This window comes from Pongo abelii, chromosome 19 (assembly GCF_028885655.2).
Source record: "Pongo abelii isolate AG06213 chromosome 19, NHGRI_mPonAbe1-v2.0_pri, whole genome shotgun sequence".
Classification (NCBI taxonomy): domain Eukaryota; kingdom Metazoa; phylum Chordata; class Mammalia; order Primates; family Hominidae; genus Pongo; species Pongo abelii.
The window spans coordinates 5,554,838-5,577,795 of NC_072004.2; the positions used below are offsets into that span (position 1 = coordinate 5,554,838).

Genomic DNA, 22,958 nt, shown 5'->3' on the forward strand with positions numbered 1-22,958 from the left:
TTTTTTGTATTTTTAGTAGAGACGGGGTTTCTCCATGTTGGTCAGGCTGGTCTTGAACTTCCAACCTCAGGTGGCCCACCCGCCTTGGCATCCCAAAGTGCTGGGATTACAGGTGTGAGCCACCGCGCCCGGCCTAGACATTTCTTATAATTAGATCAAAACAAGAAAAATCAGCGTATAAGAATCTCGGTGTATTTAAATATTAGACCCACTCTCCTGAGTGACTGTTTTCTTCCTTCCTTCCTTCCTTTCTTTCTTTCTTTCTTTCTTTCTTTCTTTCTTTCTTTCTTTCTTTCTTTCTTTCTTTCTGAAAGAGTTTCACTCTTGTTGCCCAGTCTGGAGTCCAGTGCTTTGATTGCGGCTCACTGCAACCTCCGCCTCCTGGATTCAAGCGATTCTCCTGCCTCAGCCTCTGGAGTAGCTGTGATTACAGGCACCCACCACCACGCCCGGCTAATTTACAGGTGCCCGCCACCACGCCCGGCTAATTTTGTACTTTTGGTAAAGTACAAAATGTTGGCCAGGCTGGTCTCGAACTCCTAATCTCAAGTGATCCACCCGCCTCGGCCTTGCAAAGTGCTGGGATTACAGGTGTGAGCCACCGCACCTGGCCCTTAGTGATTGTGTTCTGTGTCTGTAGTCCTCCTTCTGAAAAATAATCCCTGGTGTTGCTCTTTGCCCGAGTCCTTCAGAAATGCTGCAAACAGTAAACAAGCAACTCCACTCCAAGGAGGTGAATCATCTGCTGACCGGATTGCATTCCACATCAATTCTCGTGTCATATTTGATTAATTTTGTATCTAGCTTCATTACATCTCATCCCTCATTTCAAAGGTGTCCTTCATAGGGGACACTGGAGGAAGCAGAGAGGGGAGACCGGGCAATGGACATCCTGCTGCGAAGAGTTCATGGACGCCCCAAACAGTAGCAACTGAGATTTAACACTCTCAGAGCCCCACCTCTGCCCACGAGATGAGCTCTCTGCTGGTGCCACAGCGTTTCCCAAGCTTGAGTCACGGTGACCCAGCCACCATGAGACAGCCACTTTACATACCATTAATCAGCAGAATGGCTGGCAAATGCTAACCCACTTAGCAGTAATATCCAAGCAGGTGACAGCTAATGGAGCTGACAGCATCTGGCCGGAGGGCACACATCTCCAGGCAGGCCGTCTGGAGCTCTCTGAGTTCTATGTGGGTTACTGTGAAGCTGAAGGTGAGACATCCAGCTTCCTGGCCAAGAGTTGCTTAAATGGGTCAGGGCAGGATTTAACTCTGGCACATCTGAGTTCTGGGCCCTTTCTCACCAGGGCTGATGACATCTCCTTCCCACTCTTCCCCTTCTACCCATGTCCTACCACATCTTGGAACTCTGAGGATTCATCTAACATTTATTGAATTCAACTCAATAATTTGTTGAGTGGTGTAGCAGAAACCTCTGCTGTTTACGTTGTCTGTCCTGTTGGCCCACTTCTAATTTCAGTTGAAGCTGTGTGCATGTGTGACCGTAGCTGTGGCTATGCATGGAGGCTGAGCCTGGATCCTGGCCTCAGACCATGTTGTAGTCATGGTCACAGACTGAGCCCTCATTTTGGTCACAGGCTGAGCTCTGATCATGGTCACGGACTGAGCCTTCCTCCTGGTCACAGAGACAGCCTAGATTCTGGTCACAGACTGAGCTTTACAGACTAAGCTCTGATCATAAGAGAACACAGTGAGAAAGAGATTGAGGATGGCTCAGTTCAGGCCACCCTCACTTCTGCAGTCACAGGCGGGAGCCGTGCCCTCTCAGTGGGATATGAGGAGTGGGGGAATCAGAGTAAAGGCATCCTGCATCTGAACAAAGACAGTGCCAATTATGGCAGCTTGCATTCTCAGGTTCTTAACTTGGAAAAAGCCACTGTAGTTTCAGGCACAGCCTAATGAGGTTTTCAGAGCTGTGTCTTATTTCCTTCAGCACATACAGGTTATTGTGTTTTGCAGGAAAATTAACTGGCAATTAAATTTCTGAAAAAGTGTTTGAAACTCCTACAAGCGGTGCCTCATTGTTTTGCAAGATTGGGTACACAATGTAATAATTCCATCTGCAAATTAATTTTCTCTCGCTCATGGCTGCTGATGTAACTGCAATGTCATCCATTTAGTCATTCATTCATCCTTTGATTCAGTGCACATTTACTACGTACCTCATGTTGAACCTGGCACTGTGGGGAGGGCAGAGGTGGGTCTCTGCTTCCCAGGCAGCTCCCTGTCTAGAAGGAAGGCAAGATTTTCTCAGAAATAAAGGTCACAGGAGGCAGACTATGATCAATCCATTAGAAGGAGATTTATAGTGATTTGGACTTCCAGATTTAGGAGGAGGGGGAGGTAACTCCTGACTTTGTCTCAGTGAAGAATAGAAAGAAAGCTGAAAGTAGCCGGGCGCAGTGGGTCACGCCTGTAATCCCAGCACTTTGGAAGGCCGAGGCAGATGGATCATGAGGTCAAGAGATCGAGACCATCCTGGCCGACAGGGTGAAACCCTGTTTCTACTAAAAAACCAAAAATTAGCTGGGCATGGTGGCACGTGCCTGTAGTCCCAGCTACTCGGGAGGCTGAAGCAGGAGAATTGTTTGAACTTGGGAGGCAGAGGCTGCAGTGAGCTGAGATCACACCACTGCACTCCAGCCTGATGACAGAGAGAGAGACAGAGGAAAAAAAAAAAAAACAGAAAGCTGAAAGTTGTAGTAACTAACATTGATTGGGCACCTGCTATATGCCAGACTCTGTGGCAGGTGTTTTGCATCTGGGATCTCATTCAATCCTTAGGCCAGTCCTATGAGATGGTGTTATCACCCCCATTTACAGATCAGGAAACTGAGGCTCAGACAGGTTGGATGACTTGCTTGAGATCACATACCCAGCAAGTGTTGGAGTCTGTTTTGGAACTCACAACTCTCTGATTAAAACATTTCCCACTAAACATGCTAAATTCTCTAAGGATGACTTCTTTGCCAAGTGGTTTGTAGACTTCCTGCTTCCCATCAGCACAAATGAAGGAGTTGGAGAAGGTCTAGAGGGGAGCTCTGCCAAGGCCAGAATGACATCAAATGTGCTCTGAAGAAGAAAGCGGCTGGGACTGCAGGAGAGATGGCTACGTGGTCACTTACTGAATATCTACTATGTGTCTACGTAGTGCTTTCCATACGTTTTCTCATTTCATCCTCACATACACTCTTCAGGGTAGGCATTATTAGCTGCATCATTTTTGTTGTTGTTAAGGAAAGGAAGACTTAGGGAAGCTAAATGATCTGTTCACGGTCACACAACTGGTAAATGATGGAGCTGTGATTCATGCTCAGGTCTGTCTGACTCTGAAGTCTGACTCTTTTCTTTTCCTATTCTTTTCCTTTTCTTCTTTTCTTTTCTTTCTTCTTCTTTCTTTCTTTTTTTTTTTTTTTTGAGACGGAGTTTTGCTCTTGTTGCCCAGGCTGGAGTGCAATGGTGTGGTCTTGGCTCACTGCAACCTCTGCCTCCCTGGTTCAAGCAATTCTCCTGCCTCAGCCTCCCAAGTAGCTGGGGTTACAGGCATATGCCATCATGCCTGGCTAATTTTTGTATTTTTAGCAGAGATGGGGCTTCACCATGTTGGCCAGGCTGGTCTCGAACTCCTGACCTCAGGTGATCCACCTGCCTTGGCTTCCCAAAGTGCTGGGATTACAGGTGTGAGCCACTGCGCCCGGCCCTGACACTTTTCATCTTACTTTGCTGCTTCTTCTGTGGTGTGGTGTATTCCCAGCCTTGGGGCATTGGTGGACTGTTACACGGAGCATATTGTAGGTTGTTCCTAGGAGCTTCTGAGATTAGGTATCAGGAAGAAGGGATGACTTATCCTGAGGCTCAAGCCCTAATTCTGGCTCCCGTCCCCAGCTGGATCCTTAGCCAGAGCCAATCATCTCATCCACCTCTTCTTAAGAGGCCTAATCTATCCTATGGCAATTACTAACATCTGGACGTAGGTGACATGCTAATTCTACCCGAGCCCTTCCCCTGAGCTACAGACATTTACCTGTTCACCTTCTGAACAACTCTTTCCAGATGACCCTGGGAATGTGAACCCAGCACAGCCAGATGAAATCATCACCTTCTCCTACCTGCCCTTCCTAATGGTCCCCATTTCAGTGAACAGCACCCTCTGAAAACCTTTCTTTTCAAACCCTTTCCTCTCTCAAGCTTATAAATAACAACTTGGTGACTGCATCCTGTCTTTCCTTCCAATGGTTCCCTTGTTCCACCCCCACACCACTGCCTTGGTTCAGGCCTTGTGCCTCCTCCCAGATGGTTACCTGCCTTTAGTGTTGCTCTGCCCAGCTCCATACTGTAGCTGGAGTGGTGGTTGCAGAGGGCACGGGTTCTGAACCTGTGATGTGCTGTCACCCATGGCAAGTCCCTTAACCTTTCTGTGTCTCCTCCTCCCTGTAAGTGAAAGGAAGATAACAGAACCTTCCTGGTAGGGTTTGTGTGAATTTTATGACATGATATGGATAAAGCATGTGGAAACGGATTTGGTTCATAATAGACACTCAATAACTATTAGCCAATGCAACCAGACCAGACCAGATGACACCTATTCTGCTCAAAGTCTTCTGATGGCTCCCCATTGCCTCTGGAATTGAATCCAAGCTCCTTATAGGCCTTTGAATTTGGCTCAGACCATCTCTCTAGCATCATATCCCGATATCCTGGAGCTTATCCCTTACCCCCCCATCTCTACCTCTTGTCTTGCCCCAATATATTTTCTACCTCATTTTTGTGTGTATTTGTGGTGTATGACATGATGTTTTGAAATATCTATAAATTGTGGCATTTCCCCATTTTTATTTCCATCCATATGGATAGAAACTTGGGTTTCTAGGATGCAGCACAAGCAGTGGGGATCCAATGTCTTAGTTCAATCTGCTATAACAGAATACTATAGACTGGGTGGCTTGAACAATGGGAATTTATTTCTTATAGTTTTGAAGTCTGGAAGGCTGAGACCAGGGTGCCAGCATGGTTGGGTTCTGGTGAGGGCCCTCTTCCTGGTTTATACGTGGCTGAGTTCTCATGGTGTCCTCACATAGATAGAGAGCACAGAGAGGAAGCAAGCCCTCTTACATCTCTCCTTATGTGGGCACCAATCCCAACATGGGGGCTCCACTCTCAATGCCTAAACACCTCCCAAAGGCCCCATCCCCAAATATCATCACATTGGTTTAAACATATGAATTTTGGGGAACACAAACATTCCGTTCATAGCACCAAGGCTAAGCCCAGGAGATTTCTTGAACTGAGGAGATGGACTGAGTCTGGGAGAGCAGGGCAGATAGAATACTGGAGAGGAGACAGCTGCACATAGAGAACTCTGGAGAGGTTCAGACGGCCCCACTCATGAACTCAGTGCAGAACTCATCAGAGCCTACGTGTGAGAAAATTACTTGGGGCCAGGGAAAGTCCATTCAAAAGGGTTAGAGGTAACAGTGCTCAGGGCTCACACACGACTGAGAACACACTCTAGCTGTTTCTACCAGCAGGATTTGAAACCTCATGTTTCTTAAGGCATGGAGTATGGAACTAAGATAGGTCTTGCCTCAGTAGTGGAAACAATGAGCACTGAACCTGCCTAATGAATTTTAAAAGCAAAAGTAGAAAGAATTAAACTGTTTCCAAGTAACTTAACTGCATTCCAAAAACATAGTTTAAGAATATTTGTAGGAATACAAAAATATCCAGCACCCCAAAAGGTCGAATCTATAAAATCTGGCATCCAATAAGAAGTTATCAGGCATGCCAAAAATCAGAAATATATTATCTATAATAAAGAGAAAAATTAATCAATTGAAATCAATCCATCCAGAAAGCAGCAAATATTAGAATGGGCAGATTAAGATATTTAACTTGTTGTTTTAACTGTATTCCATATGATAATAAGTAGAGACATGGAGATACTTAAAAAGGCCAAAGTCAAACTTTTAGAGATAAAACTATAATGGTTGAAGTGAAAAATACATCGGATGGGATTAATGGCAGATTAGACGTTGTAGAATAAAAAATTATTGAACTTGAAGACATAGTAATAGTAATAGAAACTATCAAAAATGAACACACAGAAGAAAAAAATAGAAAAAAATGAATATAGCATTAGTGAACTATGGGACAATTTCAGGTGGCTTTATATACATGTAATCGGAGTCACCAGAAGGAAAAAGACAGGCAGAGTAGTGGGTGGGGCAGAAAAATATTTTAAGGAATAACGGTCACAAAATGTCCAAATTTGATTAAGACTATAAACTCACATCCGAGAACCTCAATAAATCCCAAGAACAAGAAGCATAAAGAACACCACACCAAGGTACATCATAATCAAATTGCTAAAAATCAGTGATAAAGAGAGAATCTTAAAAGCAACTACAGAGAAAAATGTTACTATACAGAGAACAAAGATAACGATGGCAGTAGAATTGCCAGAAACAATGCAAACAAGGGTACAATAGAGAAACATCGTTAAAATACCAAAAAATAAACACTATCTACTAGAATTCTACACTTAATAGACATGTCTTTCAAAATCAAAGGCTAAAAAAAATTCATTGCCAACAGACCCATATGCTAAGAAGTGTTAGAAGAAGTCTTCTGGACAGAAGGAAAATGATATCGAGTGAAAATCTGTAGCTACACGAAAGAATAAAGAGCACTAGAAATAGTAACTACATATGTAAATATATGACTTTTTCTTATCATTTAAACGTTAAAGATAATGTTTGTGTAATTAAAAATAATAACAATGTACTGCAGGGTTTGTAACATATACAAAAGGAAAATGTGTGATAACATGAACACAAAAGTTGGGTGGGGATAAATGGAAGTACACTATTGTAATTTCCTATACCATACTTAAAATGGTATCATATCACTTGTAAGTGGACTATGACAGGTTGAATATATATACATATATATATATAAAATAAACCCTAATGAAATGATTAACAAAACAAAAAGTGATGGTTTATAAACCAACAAAGGAGATAAAATCATAAAACATAATTGCTTAATCCAAATGAAGGCAGAAAAAGAGAAAAAAATAAAAAAATGGGACAAATGGAAAACAAATAGTAAGATGACAGATTTAAACTTGGCCAAAATAATAATCACATTAAATGTAATTGGTCTAAACACCCCAATTAAAAACATTTCAGATTGAATAAAAAACACGGCCTAATTACACACTGTTCACAAAAAACACACCTTAAAAATAAAATACACAAGTAGATTAAAAATGAATGGATGGAAAAATATATACCATGGTAACACTAATTAAATGAAAACTTATGTGTCTGTTTTAAATTTCAGAGCCAAGAAAATTATGAGAGGTGAAGAAGATGATTTTGTGATGGGAAAAGGATCAGTTAAGGATCAATTCATCAAGAGAACATAATAATCCTAAAATTTTATGAATCTAATAAGAGTCTCAAAATACTTGAAGCAAAAACTGAAGTAATTTCAAGGAAAAAATAGACAAATCCACAATCTTAGATATTTCAATTCTCACTTCTCAATAACTGATAGAAAAATTAAGAAAATCAATAAAGATATAGAAGTTTTGAACACTATGAGCCAATTTCACTAAATTCACATTTAGTGAATTACTTTTGTGAGTGCAAAAGTAATTGCAGTTTTTGCATCGTTGGAATTTGCTGTTTGATATTGGAATACATTTTTAAATAAATGTGGTTATGTTATACATCACTTTAATGGGCATTTCTTGTTTTTTTTTTCTAATGACTTATTACTTGCTGCTTATTCTGTTTATTTTATGTTTATTTTAGACTTTGGAAAGACAAAAAGCAAATTCAAGTGATTTTCTTATTTGAGTTCAAAATGGGTCTTAGAGCCGTGGAGACAACTCGCAACATCAATAATACATTTGGCCCAGGAACTGCTAACAAATGTGCAGTGCAGTGGTGGATCAAGAAGTTTTGCAAAGGAGACGAGAGCCTTGAAGATGAGTGTAGTGGCTTGCCATCGGAAGTTGACAGCGACCAATTGAGAGCAATCATCAAAGCTGATGCTCTTACAACTACACAAGAAGTTGCCAAAGAACTCAACATTGACCATTCTATGGTCGTTTGGCATTTGAAGCAAATTGGAAAGGTGAAAAATCTCGATAAGCTCATGAGCTGTGCAAAAATTTAAAAAAAAATCATCACACTTCGTGGACTGTTGTGGGGTGGGGGGAGGGGGGAGGGATAGCATTGGGAGAGATACCTAATGCTAGATGACGAGTTGGTGGGTGCAGCGCACCAGCATGGCACATGTATACATATGTAACTAACCTGCACGTTGCACACATGTACCATAGAGCCTAAAGTATAATAGTAATAATAATAATAATAAAAAAAAAAGAAAAAAAGAAAAAAAAGAAAAAAAAATAAAAAACAAATAAAACACTAAAAAAAAAAAATCATCATTTTCAAGTGTCATCTTCTCTTATTCTACGCAATAACAACGAACCATTTCTCAGTCGGATTGTGATGTGTGATTAAAAGTGGATTTTGTACGACAACCGGCAATAACCAGCTCAGTGGTTGGACTGAGAAGAAGCTCCAAAGCGCTTCCAAAAGCCAAACTTGCACCAAAAAAAGTCATGGTCACTGTTTGGTGGTCTGCTGCCAGTCTGATCCACAACAGCTTTCTGAATCCCAGCAAAACCATTACATCTGAGAAGAACGCTCAGCAAATCGGTGAGATGCACGGAAAACCACAATACCTACAGCCAACATTGGCCAACAGAAAGGGCCCAATTCTTCTCGATGACAATATCCGATCACTTGTTACACAAACAACGCTTCAAAAGTTGAACGAATTGGGCTACAGAGTTTTGCCTCACCTGCCATATTCACCTGGCCTCTTGCCAATTGATTACTACTTTTTCAAGCATCTCAACAACTTTTTGCAGGGAAAAGGCTTCCACAACCAGCAGGATGCAGAAAATGCTTTCCGCGAGTTCGTTTCAATCCGGAAGCAAGGATTTTTTACGCTACAGGAATAAACAAACTTATTTCTCATTGACAAAAATGTGTTGTTTGTGATGGTTCCTATTTTGACTAATAAAGATGTGTTTCATGTGGGTTTCATACCAGGGATGCAGGGATGGTTTAACATCGGCGATGGTTAATATTGAGTGTCAAATTGATTGGATTGAAGGAAGCAAAGTATTGTTCCTAGGTGTGCCTGTGACGGTGTTGCCGAAAGAGATTAACATTTGAGTCAGTGGACTGGGAGAGGCAGACTTACCCTCAATTTGGGTGAGCATCATCTAATCAGATGCCAGTGCAGCAAGGATAAAAGCAGGCAGAGGAATGTGGAAGGACTAGACTGGCTGAGTCTTCTGGCCTACATCTTTCTCCCGTGCTGGACGCTTCCTGCCCACTAATATCAGACTCTAGGTTCTTCAGCTTTGGGACTCTTGGACCTTCAACCACAGACTGAAGGCTGCACTGTCAGTTTCCCTACTTTTGAGGTTTTGGGACTCGAACTGGCTTCTTTGCTCCTCACCTTGCAGACGGCCTATTGTGGGACCTCACCTTGTGATTATGTGAGCCAATACTCCTTAATAAACTCCCCTTTACATATACATCTATTCTACTAGTTTTGCTCCTCTGCAGAACTCTGACTGATACAACATCCACAAGTCAATAATCAATAAATGTGATACACCACATAAACAGAATTAAAAACAAAAAAATCACATGATCATCTCAATAGATGCAGAAAAAACATTTGACAAAATCCAGCACCACTTTATGACTGAAACCCTTAGCAAAATCAGCATAGAAGAGACATACCTTAAGGTAATAAGAGCCATCTATGACAAACTCACGGCCAACATTATACTAAATGAGGAAAAGTTGAAAGCATTCCCCCGAGAACTGGAAGAAGACAAGGATGTTCACTTTTACCACTTCCATTCAACATAGTAATGGAAGTCCTAGCCAGAGCAATCAGAGAGGAGAGAAAAATAAAAGACATCCAAATTGATAAAGAGGAAGTCAAACTGTTGCTGTTTGCTGATTATATGATCGTATACCTAGAAAAACTCTAAAGACTCATCAAAAAGCTCCTAGAACTAGTAAATGAATCCAGCAAAGTTTCAGGTTACAAAATTAATGTACACAAATCAGTAACTCTGCTATATTCCAACTGTGACCAAGCTGAGAATCAAATCAAGAACTCAACCCCTTTCACAACAGTTACAAAAAAAAAAATACTTAGGAATATACTTAATCAAGGACATGAAAGACTTCTGCAAGACAAACCACAAAACTGAAAGAAATCATAGACGACACAAACAAATGGAAACACATCCCATGCTCATGGATGGGTAGAATCAATATTGTGAAAACGACCATACTGCCAAAAGCAATCTACAAATTCCCTGCAATTCCCATCAAAATACCACCATCATTCTTCACAGAATTAGAAAAAAAATCCTAATATTCATATGGCACCAAAAAAGAGCCCACATAACCAAAGCAAGACTAAGAAAAAAGAACAAACCTGGAGGCGTCGCATTACCCATCTTCAAACTATACTATAAGGCCATAGTCACCAAAACAGCATGGTACTGGTATAAAAATAGGCACATAGACTAATGGAACAGAATACAGAACCCAGAAAAAAAGCCAAATGATCTTTAATAAAGCAAACAAAAACATAAAGTGGGGAAGACACCTTATGCAACAAATGGTGCTGGGATAATTGGCAAGCCACATGTAGAAGAATGAAACTGGATCCTCATCTCTCATCTTATACAAAAAACAACTCAAGATGGATTAAGGGCTTAAATCTAAGAGCTGAAACCATAAAGATTTTAGAAGATAACATCAGAAAAACTCTTCTAGACATTGGCTTAGGCAAAGACTTCATGACCAATAACCCAAAAGCAAATGCAACAAAAAGAAAGATAAATAGATGGGGCTTAATTAAATTAAAAAGCTTCTGCACAGCAAAAGGAATAATCAGCAGAGTTAACAGACAACCCACAGAGTGGGAGAAAATCTCCACAATCTATACATCAGGCAAAGGACTAATATTCAGAATCTACAACGAACTGAAATAAAACAAATCAGCAAGAAGAAGAACAAACAATTGCATCAAAAAGTGGGCTAAGGACATGAATAGACAATTCTCAAAAGAAGATATACAAATGGCCAACAAACATATGGAAAAATGCTCAACATCACTAATTATAATGGAAATGCAAGTCAAAACCACAATGTGGTATCACCTTACCCCTGCAAGAATGACCGTAATAAAAAGAAATCAAAGTAATGGATGTTGGCATGGATGCAGTGAAAAGCGAACACTTTTACACTGTTGGTGGGAATGTAAACTAGTACAACCACTATGAAAAACTGTTTGGAGATTCCTTAAAGAACTAAAAGTAGATCCACCATTTGATCCAGCCATCCCACTACTGGGTATCTACCCAGAGGGAAAGAAGTCATTATACCGAAAAGAAACTTATACACACATGTTCATAGCAGCAAAATTCACAATTGCAAAAATGTGGAACCAACTCAAATGCCCATCAGTCAACAAGTGGATAAAGAAACTGTGGTATATATATACAATGGAATACTACTTAGCCATAAAAAGGAATGAATTAATGGCATTCACAGCACCCTGGATGGAATTGGAGACTATTATTTTAAGCGAAGTAACTCAGGAATGGAAAACCAAACATTGTATGTTCTCACTTATATGTGGGAGCTAAGCTATGAGGACACAAAGGCATAAGAATGATACATTGGACTTTGGGGACTCAGGGGAAAGGGTGGGGGGTGGTGAGGGATAAAAAACTGCACATTGGGTACAGTGTACACTGCTTGGGTGATGGGTGCGCCAAAATCTCAGGAATCACCACTAAATAACTTATTAATGTAACCAAACACCATCAGTTCCCCCCCAAAACCTATTGAAATAAAAAATTAAAAGTAAAAAAAATGTGTTTGAACCTAGTTATAATGATTTAAAATTCATGGGCCAAAACCGCAATTACTTTTGCACCAACCTAGTGCAACTCCACTCAGTTAGAGCAGAATATACATTCTTTTCAAACACAGCATGAGGTCTTCCTGCAACCTTCCCTGATCCAACACAGCTTCGTGGCTGTGCAGCATCTCTGCAGTGTCATAGTGGCTACTGGAAGGCCCAGGCCTGTGCTGGGGATGTGGCAGCTGTGGCTGTGCTGCATTTCTATCCCAAGGACAATGAAGGCTACTGGTTCTGCTCCCTCTTTGTTCACAAAGTGGATCCCTGGAAGGATGCCCACTCTGCCCTGCTGTCCAAGAAGGAGACCAGCAACCTCTACAAGATCCAGTTTCACAGTGAGAAGCCTGAGTGCCCGGATGCCTATAGTAGGCACTGATGGAGGCAGCACTGCCCATACTGCACCAGGATGAGGACCACCCTGCTCCCTCGTGGGCAACTGGAACACATGCTGTAGGGAGCAGGACCAGGCACTGCACCTGTGGAGGTTCTCAGGTGGCTACCCAGCCCTCATGGACTGCATGACAAGGAGTACCTGGAGGTCCGGAAGGAGTGTAGCTGGATGCTGTTGCCAGGAGACACCAATTGCTCCTTGAGTTCAGCTTCTGGAATGAGCCATAGCCCAGAGTAGACCCCAACATCTTATGAGCTGAGGACATGCCAGCTTAAGCTAGGAACCATGATGGAGTAGGGGAACAATTGGGGTCCTGCCAGCAGGTACCAGCAGCAAGTCCCAGCAGGAGAACCAGGAGGCGATGGTGGCTTCTCCCAAATAGGAGAGCTCCACCTTGTGCATCATCTCTGGTCCTATAAAGACCCACAGTCTTGGGAGCAGACCCGAAGTGCTGCCTGCAGGAAGAGGGCTTGGGATGAAATGTCTATTATACAGTTCTCCTGGTGCAACAGGTGGAGTCTTGGATCTGGGTCCTTTTGAAGACCTCACCTCTCCAGTCATGCTCCCAACACTTCTACCTTCTTCCCTTTCTCCCTCAGGGCAACCCTGGACACAGGAGCACCCCAGTCTTGCTGTCATGGTTTTCTCTTGGCTCTGGGAGGACTCTGAGGGTCCATGCTTAGCTCAGACAACAGGGAACTGAAGGATGACAATTTCTGAGGACTTACAGCTCAGCTCAGCTCCTTCCTGCCTTCCCCTCCTCCCTCCTTCCCCCTGCTGGAAGTAGTTCCTAATTTCTCTGAATGAAGCATAACAATCTTCTAGGTCTGCTTACATCTTTTCCTAAGATTTCTCAGTCCCCAGCTATCACCACAGAAATCCTCGGTTTAGCTTAATTGCACAAAAGGAAGTATGTCCAGTGGTTAGAGGTGGGATGGGAGGGAAGGAGGTCAGGCCAGGCCAGGCCAGGTCCTCAGGAATTTCCTGATCTCCACTGGGCCACTGCCACCCACTTGCTGTTCAGTCTAAGCCAAGTCCCTCCCGATGGGGAAAATCCTGGAACTGCTAAAAAAAAAAAAAACCCTCAAATCAGCAAGGTCAGGATGATGTCCAGAGACATTCCATCCAAAAAGACAGGGAAAAACGATGGGAACCAGGAAGGATTTAGGGGCAGGAGACAGACATGTAACAGAACTCAGAAGGTACAACTTAGAATTCAGAACTTGGGTTTGAACTGCAGAATTTGGAATTTGGAATACAGAATTGGAAGATAGAACAGAGGTGACAGGCTGGGCGTGGTGGCTCACGCCTGTAATCCCAGCACTTTGGGAGGCTCAGGTGGGCAGATCATGAGGTCAGAAGTTCAAGACCAGCCTGGCCAACATAGTGAAAGCCCGGCTTTACTAAAAATACAAAAATTAGCCTGGCATGGTGGCGTGTGCCTGTAGTCCCAGCTACTCAGGAGGCTGAGCCAGGAGAATTGCTTGAACCCGGGAGGCGGAGGTTGTGGTGAGCCGAGATCTTGCTGTGAGCCCAGATCACGGCACTGGACTCCAGCTTGGGCAACACAGCGAGACTCGGTCTCAAAAAAAAAAAAAAAAAAAAAAAAAAACGAAATAGTTGGAATAGAAGACGTCTGGGGCGTATCATTTAGATGATTAAAAAAAAAAAAAAAAAAACAACACAACGTTTCCAGGACATTTTAAAGGTATTTGGAGTAAGGGCTGTTGCTCCTGGAGGAGTAGGTTCCCAGGGAGACTGGGACACAGAAAAGAAGGGACTTGGAGTCCCGTCTACTGGGCCCTCAGCTCAAAGCTCACACCCCTGAGGGAGTCTGCTTGACATTTACATGTTACCCTCCTCAAATGGGGCTTCTGTGCCTCCTGGAAATTTAGCTAAGCTTGGTTCAACCCTCCCAAGTTACAGCCTGTGAAAGCTCAGGGTCTTCCTCATGATTCTGGACAATTCCTGATGGCCTAATTCTTCAGTCTGTTCTTGTCAGCATTGGAGGCTGCAGCCTCCTGCCGTCTTGGATAAAAAACCCAGTCTGCAGTGGTGTCACTAAGGGTGCTCCCAACAGATGATTCACAGGTGTGGGGGACTTGCTCAAGATTTGAGGGGTCTCGCCAGGCTCCCCAGAATCTTCATCCATGTCACTGTTCCTCTCTCCTTCCTCTCTCTTTTCCTCTCTTTTTCAGGCTCAACAGCCCTCTTCCCAGCATCTGAAGCTCATATGAGCTTACTGTATGGACCCACTCAGAACCCCAGAGTTGGAATAAAGATTATTTTAAACTGAAGACATTTGAGGTTCAACAGATGCAGACAAAAGCCTCCTCAGAGCTTCCCTTATCTGACTAAAAGCAGCAACTTCTGGTAAATGAAGCTACCATAGATCGCTTCTCTGGGGGAGTTTCATGGCTCTGAAGAAGATGGAAAGACCACCTTTATTTGTATGGAAAAACATCACCACACATTTTAAAAAATGTTCTGTTATCCTGAAAATAATGTATTTTCTAAAGAAGCCCATTTGTACTTCGCATAGGAGCCTTTTCTCCCTCCTCCCTTTCCCCTACTAAGTTAGGTATTTAAGCCCCAAATTCTAATCACGACTTTGAGTTACTCATCACTGAACACTCAGGCTTGCATAAATAAACTCTTCTCTTCTCTTGCGAATGTGTCTTTTGTCAGTTTAACTTACAGAACTCCAATCACTGAACCTAAAAAGATAGAGGAAAAGTTTACCTCCCCTACATTATTTATCTTCTGCCTCCACCTCTAGAGTCTCAGCTTCTAACCCAGGTAAGATTATCTAGGAATCGTCCCCACAAAGGTGAGTTTCCTAAGCCTACTGGTAATTATGAGAGAAGAAAAATTTTCCTTCTAGCTGTATAGGTATAAAATGGATGGGTCAGGTTAACCCCACATTACTCAAAGAAATATTTGCATTTTTAGGCCAACCACTATCCACAGAATCTCTGGGCTTAAGAAAAATCATTCCTTAGGGAGAGCACAAGAAGGAAATTGCAAAGCTTTTGTCAAAATATTTGGCCACCAAAGAATTCCTGCCTGTTTCACAGAGACAGATGCATGAATGCCACAGCACTATCTGTTCTGTGTTTTATGATCCTCCCCAAAATAACAGACTCTGTTGGATTTGCGCTGGTGATTTGAGAATAAGAAACTTTAAAAACAACTAAACAACCAGTTCAAGAGAGCAGATAATGTATATGCAGCAGCCTCCCCCTCCTGCCCTAACTTCTGAGAAGTGACAAAAATAATTATTGTAACAAGTTCTCATTACCATGCTGGGAAGGAAGGAGAGAGGCAGTTGATGGACAGTAATTATGAGAAGCTCCTTAGATGAAGCAAGGAAACTGCAGTCAAAAATCATCTGTAGGAGAGGGAGGATGAAAAGACGGGCAAGGGGGCAAGGGCATGGCAGGCCTGGAGATTGTGATTCCAGGATGAGATGGGACCCTGATGCTCCTGACAGAGCCATAGATGGGAGATGCTGCCCCTTTATCAGGTAGCAAATGACGAAATGTCTTGTTTTAAGAAGTAGCAAGGTCGGGCACGGTGGCTCATGCCCATAATCCTAGCACTTTGGGAGGCTGAGGTGGGCAGATCAAGAGGTCAGGAGATTGAGACCACCCTGGCTAACACGGTGAAACCCTGTCTCTACTAGAAATCCAAAAAAGTTAGCCAGGCGTGGTGGCAGGCACCTGCAGTCCCAGCTACTCAGGAGGCTGAAGCAGGTGAATCACTTGAACCTGGGAGGTGGAGGTTGTAGTGATCCGAAATCGCACCATTGCACTCCAGCCTGGGTGACAGAGCAAGGCTCTGTCTCAAAAAAAAAAAAAAAAAAAAAAAAGAAAAGAAAAAAGGGAGCAAAGGGAGCAGTAGGTGTGGTTTTTTTGGGTCAGAGAGGCAGGCTAGGATCTGGGGTGGCTGACAACTCCCAGCAAAACCAGACAGCCCATGTGCCCAGAAGGTTAGTTAATGCCTCTCTCTCCTACTTGTCTCACATCTCTGCCATAATCAAGAGAGAGGCTGAGGTATCTGCCTGGGTAGCACATTCAACCCCTTCCTATATTCAGGCTAGTGTACATCAGTGTAACTTCTCCAGCCTGGTGCACAGAGACATTTACAAACAAAGATGAGCTTATAAACAACGATGAGCATACACCCAGAAGCCAACAACACTTGAGGGAAGCTAGCAACATGAAAGGGACATCAAAGTCAACACATGAACTTACATCTGAGAACAAAATTAAAAACGCAAGTGGAGCAGGGCCTTGGGTACATTTAGTTATTATCCCTAGAAAGAGATGAGAAGGGAATACTATGCAGCCATAAAAAGAATGAGTTCATGTTCTTTGCAGGGACATGGATAAAGCTGGAAGCCATCATTCTCAGCAAATTAACAGAGGAACAGAAAACCAAACACTGCATGTTCTCACTCATAAGTGGGAGTTGAGCAACGAGACATATTGGACACAGGGAGGGAAATATCACACACCAGGGCCTGTTGGTGGGCAGGGGGCAAGGGGAGGGAGAGCATTAGGTCAAATACCTAATGCGTGCAGGGCTTAAAACCTAGGTGACGGGTTGATAGTTGCGGCAAACCACCATAGCACACGTATACCTGTGTAACAAACCTGCACATTCTGCACAGGTATCCCAGAACTTAAAGTAAAAGAAAAAAAAAAAAGAACGAGATGAGAAGAGATTGGCCAAAGAATCAGTCTGCTACCCCCACGTTCATATCAGCATTATCCTCAATAGTAAAAAGGCAGAAGCAGCCCAAGTGTCCATTGATGGATGAGTGGATAAACCAAAATGCCATATTCATCCAGGAGAATGTTACCGAAGAATGTTCAGCCTTAAAAAGGAAGAAAATCTTATCACATGGAGGAACTTGAAGAAGACGTTATGCTATGTGAAATACGTCAGTCACAAAAGGACACATACTCTATGATTCTATTTATGTAAGTGACCTAGAGTGGTCAAATTGATAGACAGAAATTTGAAAGGTGATTTCTAGAGCCTAGGGGGAGGGGAAAATGGAGAGTTGGTGTTCAATGAAAATAGTTTCAGTTTGAAAGGATGAAAAAGTTCTGGAGATGGATGGTGATGATGGTTGTAACCATGTGAACATACTCAATGCTACTGTACTGTACTCTTAAAATAATTAAGGTGGTAATTTTGTGTTATGTGTGTTTTATCGTAATTAAAAAAAGAATCAACTTGATATCTTGGAAATAAAAAAAATCACGATTGAAACTGAAAAAAATAGAAAGTTGAGCAGATTGGCCTCAGCTGAAGTGTAAATTAGTAACCTAGAAGACTGAACTGAGAACTTTAAGAATGCAACACTGAACCAACCAAGAGAAGCATAGGAAAAAAAGACTGATGCACGTAGCATAAATTTAGAATTTCTGACATTCCTATAATAAAAACGTCAGAAGGATTCTAAAGGATTATTAGTATTACTTAGGAATAGTAGGATGCAAAACATGGTGGCTTAACAAGATACAGATTACTTATCGACCAAAGAAAAGTACAGAGGAAAGGAGAGCTGGTGTATGGCTCATAAGTATCATCGAGGACCCTGATTCCTGTCTTCTTGCTTTGCCAGCCCAGCACATGGGCTCTTGAAGCTCACCTAATGGCTAAAAATGGCTGCGGGAGCTCCAGCCACTGCATTTGCGTTGCAGGCAGGGAAAAAGAGAAAAGCCAGACCTCCCCAGTTAACTCAAATCCCTTTAAGCAGGCTTCCCAGAATTCTACAAAACACTTTTGCTTAGATCTCATTGTCTAGAATTTAAACACATGGCTACAGTTAGCTTCGCAGTAGACATTCTTCATGGCAATGTGTCCTGCTAAAATCAGTATTCTGTTTCTAAGAAGAAAGGAGAGAATGGCTATTGGGGAAGCCAGTAGTAGTAACTACCCACCCCACCCCACCCCAAATAGAGAGAATGAAGAGTGGACAAATTCAAAATAAGGATAGAAGTAAAAAAAATTCCCAGAATACAAGAAAAATATGAGTCCTCAGACTGAAAAGGTCCACTCAGTGCTAAAATGGGATGAATGCAAGAAGACCATTGGACACATTGTAGTGAAATTTCACAATACCAAGGATCAAGAAAAATCCTAAAGGCTTCCAAAGAGTAAAAAACAACCAACAATTCTCTATAAAGAAAAGAGAATCAGTCGGGTGCGGTGGCTCATACCTGTAATCCCAGCACTTTGGGAGGCTGAGGTGGGTGGATCACTTGAGGTCAGAAGTTTGAGACCAGCCTGGCCAACATGGTGAAACCCCGTCTCTACTAAAAATACAAAAATTAACCAGGTGTGGTCGTACATGCCTGTAATCCCAGCTTCTTGGGAGGCTGAGGCAGGAGAATTGCTTGAATCAGGGGGGCGGAGGTTGCAGTGAGCCGAGATTTGCACTCCAGCCTGGGCGACAGAGTGAGACTTGGTCTCAAAAAAAAAAAAGAAAAAAAAAAAAGAAAGAAAAGAGAATCGGACTGAGAAGATGTCTATCTTTTCATTAGCAGCAAGGGTTGCAAGGCAGAGAAGCAGTTTCTTCAAAGCTAAGAATGAATAAATCATTTGAACTTAGATTCTATATTTAAGAACCTAGTATCCTTCTATTCAAGAGTAAAGGTGAAAAAATATTTAAAAATATACAAGGAACTGTATCACTGAAAGATTTACCGGAGTATGTCATCCAGGTTTTAGGATTGTCAAAACTGAGGGTGACTTCCATCTCTGGGATAAGCTTGTTTTAATTCTTAAACAACAAAAATAGATGAAAGTTTTGGAAAACCAAGACATAGAAATCAATCACTTGAGTTGTTGATTTTCTTTTTATTGAAGTTTCTTTTTCTTTTTCTTTTATTTAGGTTTCTTTTTTTTTCTTCTTAATGAGAGTTCATTACATATTCTTGATAAACATCCTTCACTGGACACATGATTTACATATATTTTCTTTCAGTCTGTCGCTTGTCTTTACATGCTTTTTCAGTGTCTTTCAAAGAGTAGACATTTTTAGGTTTCATTAAATCCAATTTAACATTTTTTTCTTGTATAGGTTGTACTTTTGGGTTGTAGCTAAGAGATCTTTGCCTAACTCAAAGATTTTCTCCTATTTCCTCTGTAAGTTTAATAGTTTCAGGTTTCACATTTATGTCTATGATCCATTTTGAGTAAATTTGCATACACGGTGCAGGGTATGAATTGAAGTTTGGTATTTTTGCATATGAATATCCAATTGCTCCAGCACCATTTGCAGGAAAAATGATCGTTTCTCTAATATTAAGTAATAATCAGCTATCACCACATTGTTTATCACCTTTGATGGTGAGATTTCTTTTGTTCCCAAACAAATATCCGAGAGGGTCCCAAGATGAAGACAGCTCATAGCCAAGTTTGCTGGGCAAGACTCAGCGTGGGTTCTTAATGGGGAGTAGTTCTCATCCTCCTTTTATGCTTCCTGGGGGAGACACGATGGAAGTGATGATCTTATCACAGTTGTTCCTTTTCTAACCTGAGCGTGGAGGGGCAAGTTCTGTGTGTTAACTAACAGAGTCACTGAACAGCCAACAAGCATACTCTCTGGGCCCAGGCAGAGATTCCTTATAAGAATTTTATAGATATCATGTTTCCTTCTCTTCTTGCTTTTATTTTCCTCTTCTTTTTTGCTTTTTGGCTTCTTGCTTTTTTTTCTTGATGGAATTTTCAGAACCTTGCAATGTTTAAGTAACAATAGGTATAATTTATTAATTACGTCTTTTCCCAGGGAAATTTTCGGATGCTCACAAGTCCTCTGGGTTTTTAAAAATCAGGATTCCTCAGTCAACTCCCAGAACTTGCAGGAAGAATCCAAGCAAAAGTCATTGAACTGTGAGAAGGAAAGATGAGCACAGACACCACCCAGTTAAATACATTGCTTAATCTAAGGAGGTGGGGCCGGGCATGGTGGCTCACACCTGTAATCCTAGCATTTTGGGAGGCTGAGGCGGGTGGATTACCTGAGGTCAGGAGTTTGAGACAGGCCCAGCCAACATGGTGAAACCCCGTCTCTACTAAAAATACAAAAATTAGCCGGACATGGTGGCACATGCCTGTAATCCCAGCTACCCAGGAGGCTGAGGTAGGACAATTGCTTGAGACTGGGATATGGAGGTTGCAGTGAGCCAAGATCACGCCGCTGCACTCCAGCCTGGCTGACAGAGCAAGACTCTGTCTCAGAAAAAAAAAAAAAAATTCTAAGGAGGTGGTGGTGATGAATGTGACACAAGAAGGCCGAGGGAAATAAATGGGAGTTGGTTTTGGTCTTATTTGGGCAAAGATTATAGATACTGACTTGAGTTTGGATACTGTTAGCAAAACATAACATTGGCCTGGGCAAACATAGTGAGACCCTCATCTCCACAAAAAATTAAAAAAGTAATCGGCATGGTGGCACACTCCTGTAGTCTCAGCTATTCTGGAGGCTGAGGTAGGAGGATTGCTTGAGCCCAGGAGTTTGAGGCTCCAGTGAGCTGTAAAAAGAAGAAATTAAAAAAAAAAATACAAGTCTAAGTAGAAGTGTTAAAAAGCTAAGACTAAACATTGGGAGAATGAATACAATATATAAATTTGAAACTTAGAAGAAAAATGAAAGCAAGTTTGAGCAAATCAAACAAAGCCAGAAAGGGAAAAACAAGAACAGTAAGAAAGTATGAAAAACACAAAATCACTTGGCGGGTGTAAGTCCAAGTAACAATAATAATGTGTTAAATTTACTTATTAAAAGATAGAGACTCTAAGTTGAGTAAAAAACCCAATATCTGGATATATGTGATTTGCACCAGAAACTCTTAAAACAAAATGACAGAGGAATGTTGAAAATAAAGGGGTGAGGCTGAGCAAGGTGGCTCATGCCTTTAATCTCAGCACTTTGGGAGGCTGAGGCAAGCAGATCACGAGGTCAGGAGTTTGAGACCAGCCTGGCCAACATGGTGAAACCCTATCTCTACTAAAAATACAAAAAATTAGCCGTGTATGGTGGTGTGCGCCTATAATCCCAGCTACTCGGGAGGCTGAGGCATGAGAATTTCTTGAGCCCAGGAGGCTGAGGTTGCAGTGGGTGGAGATCGCACAATTGCACTCCAGCCTGGGCAACAAAGAAAATAGTTTTCTTTTTTTTGTCTTAAAAAAAAAAAAAGAAAACAAAGAGGTGAAAAATATAAATAAATATTAACAAATTAATCTAGAATAGCAATATTAACACCAAGCAGAATGGAATTTAGGGTGAAAAGCATTATAAAGGGCAAACTGAAACACTGTTTATAGGTAAAAAGGAATAACCCATCAAGTAATGATCACAGTTGTGAACCATTGCATGCCAACAGCATAGATATGGAAATATTAAAGCAAAACCAGATAGAAATACAAGGAGAAATGCACAAAGCTGCAAACACACATAAAGTTAAAACATAAATGAAAGGAAAAATAGACAAAGCCTTATTCTTCACTCATAAATTGGCACATTAAATAGATGAAAATAATTAAGACAAAAGATAATTTGAATAAAAATGTTTGATTTTGTAGTTTTGTGCCTAAGAGAGAATATAGCTTTCAACTACATTACTTGTAATTATGTTTTAGATTAAAAATCAGCTCAAGTTGGGCCACAAAGGAAACGACAGTAAGTTCTAAAAGGCAGAAACAAGCCACTTTCATATGGCGAATTCAAACAGGCCATTTTCATATGCAAAATGCAATAGAATTAGATATTCATAACAAAAAGATAACTGAAAAACCTTATTACTTGAAAGGTTTAGAAAATCACATGTGTGTTTCTAAGCACTCTTGGGTTAAAGAAGAAATCAAAATGTATTAAAATTAAAATCTCTTTATATATTGATTTAAAAAAACATTAGGGAGCAAACTCTGTGTTATAGATAAAATGGTATTCGGAGGAAAATCTATAACCATAAATGCTTTTATAAAAATAAAAGAGAGCTTAAAATCAAGTGTCTTTCAGCCAAGAAGTCAGACACAAGCACAAAAGAAAACTCCATTCCCTATTTAAAATGTCTCTTCGAACTAGATAGAGTAGAAAATGTGCTGCATTTGGTAATGGGTATTTACGTGAGGCCTAGGAAACATCACACTGAATGTTTTTGAGGTTCTTAGCACATATGGAACAGGATGCAGATACTGCCTATTGCCTCTCCTACTCATTGCTGGGGTTGAGCTCCTGGTCCAGGGGTCCTCAAAGCAGCTGGTCTATTGGGATCATGTGGGAGTCCTAAAATAATACCAATATGCCTGCATCCCATTCCAGTGCACCTGAGTCAGAATTCCTACGGGTGGGGATCAGGCACTGGTATGTTACAAAGCTCTCTAGGTGATAGGTTTAAAAACAATCCTCTAGCCTATGAAAAGAGACAAAGAAAATAAGTGAAAGTCATAGATACCAGAAAGAAAGAGAAAAAACT

At 41.6% G+C, this 22,958-nt stretch overlaps 1 protein-coding gene and 1 pseudogene across 1 annotated transcript in view; one reads left to right on the plus strand and one right to left on the minus strand.

Annotated features, from left to right (window-relative positions):
* Nucleotides 1-22,958, minus strand: part of NLRP1 (NLR family pyrin domain containing 1) — a 259,485-nt gene that overhangs the window by 204,240 nt on the left and 32,287 nt on the right. The gene's annotated exons all lie outside the window — the stretch shown is intronic.
* LOC100441875 (protein NipSnap homolog 1-like) lies at nucleotides 1,080-13,145 on the plus strand (annotated as a pseudogene).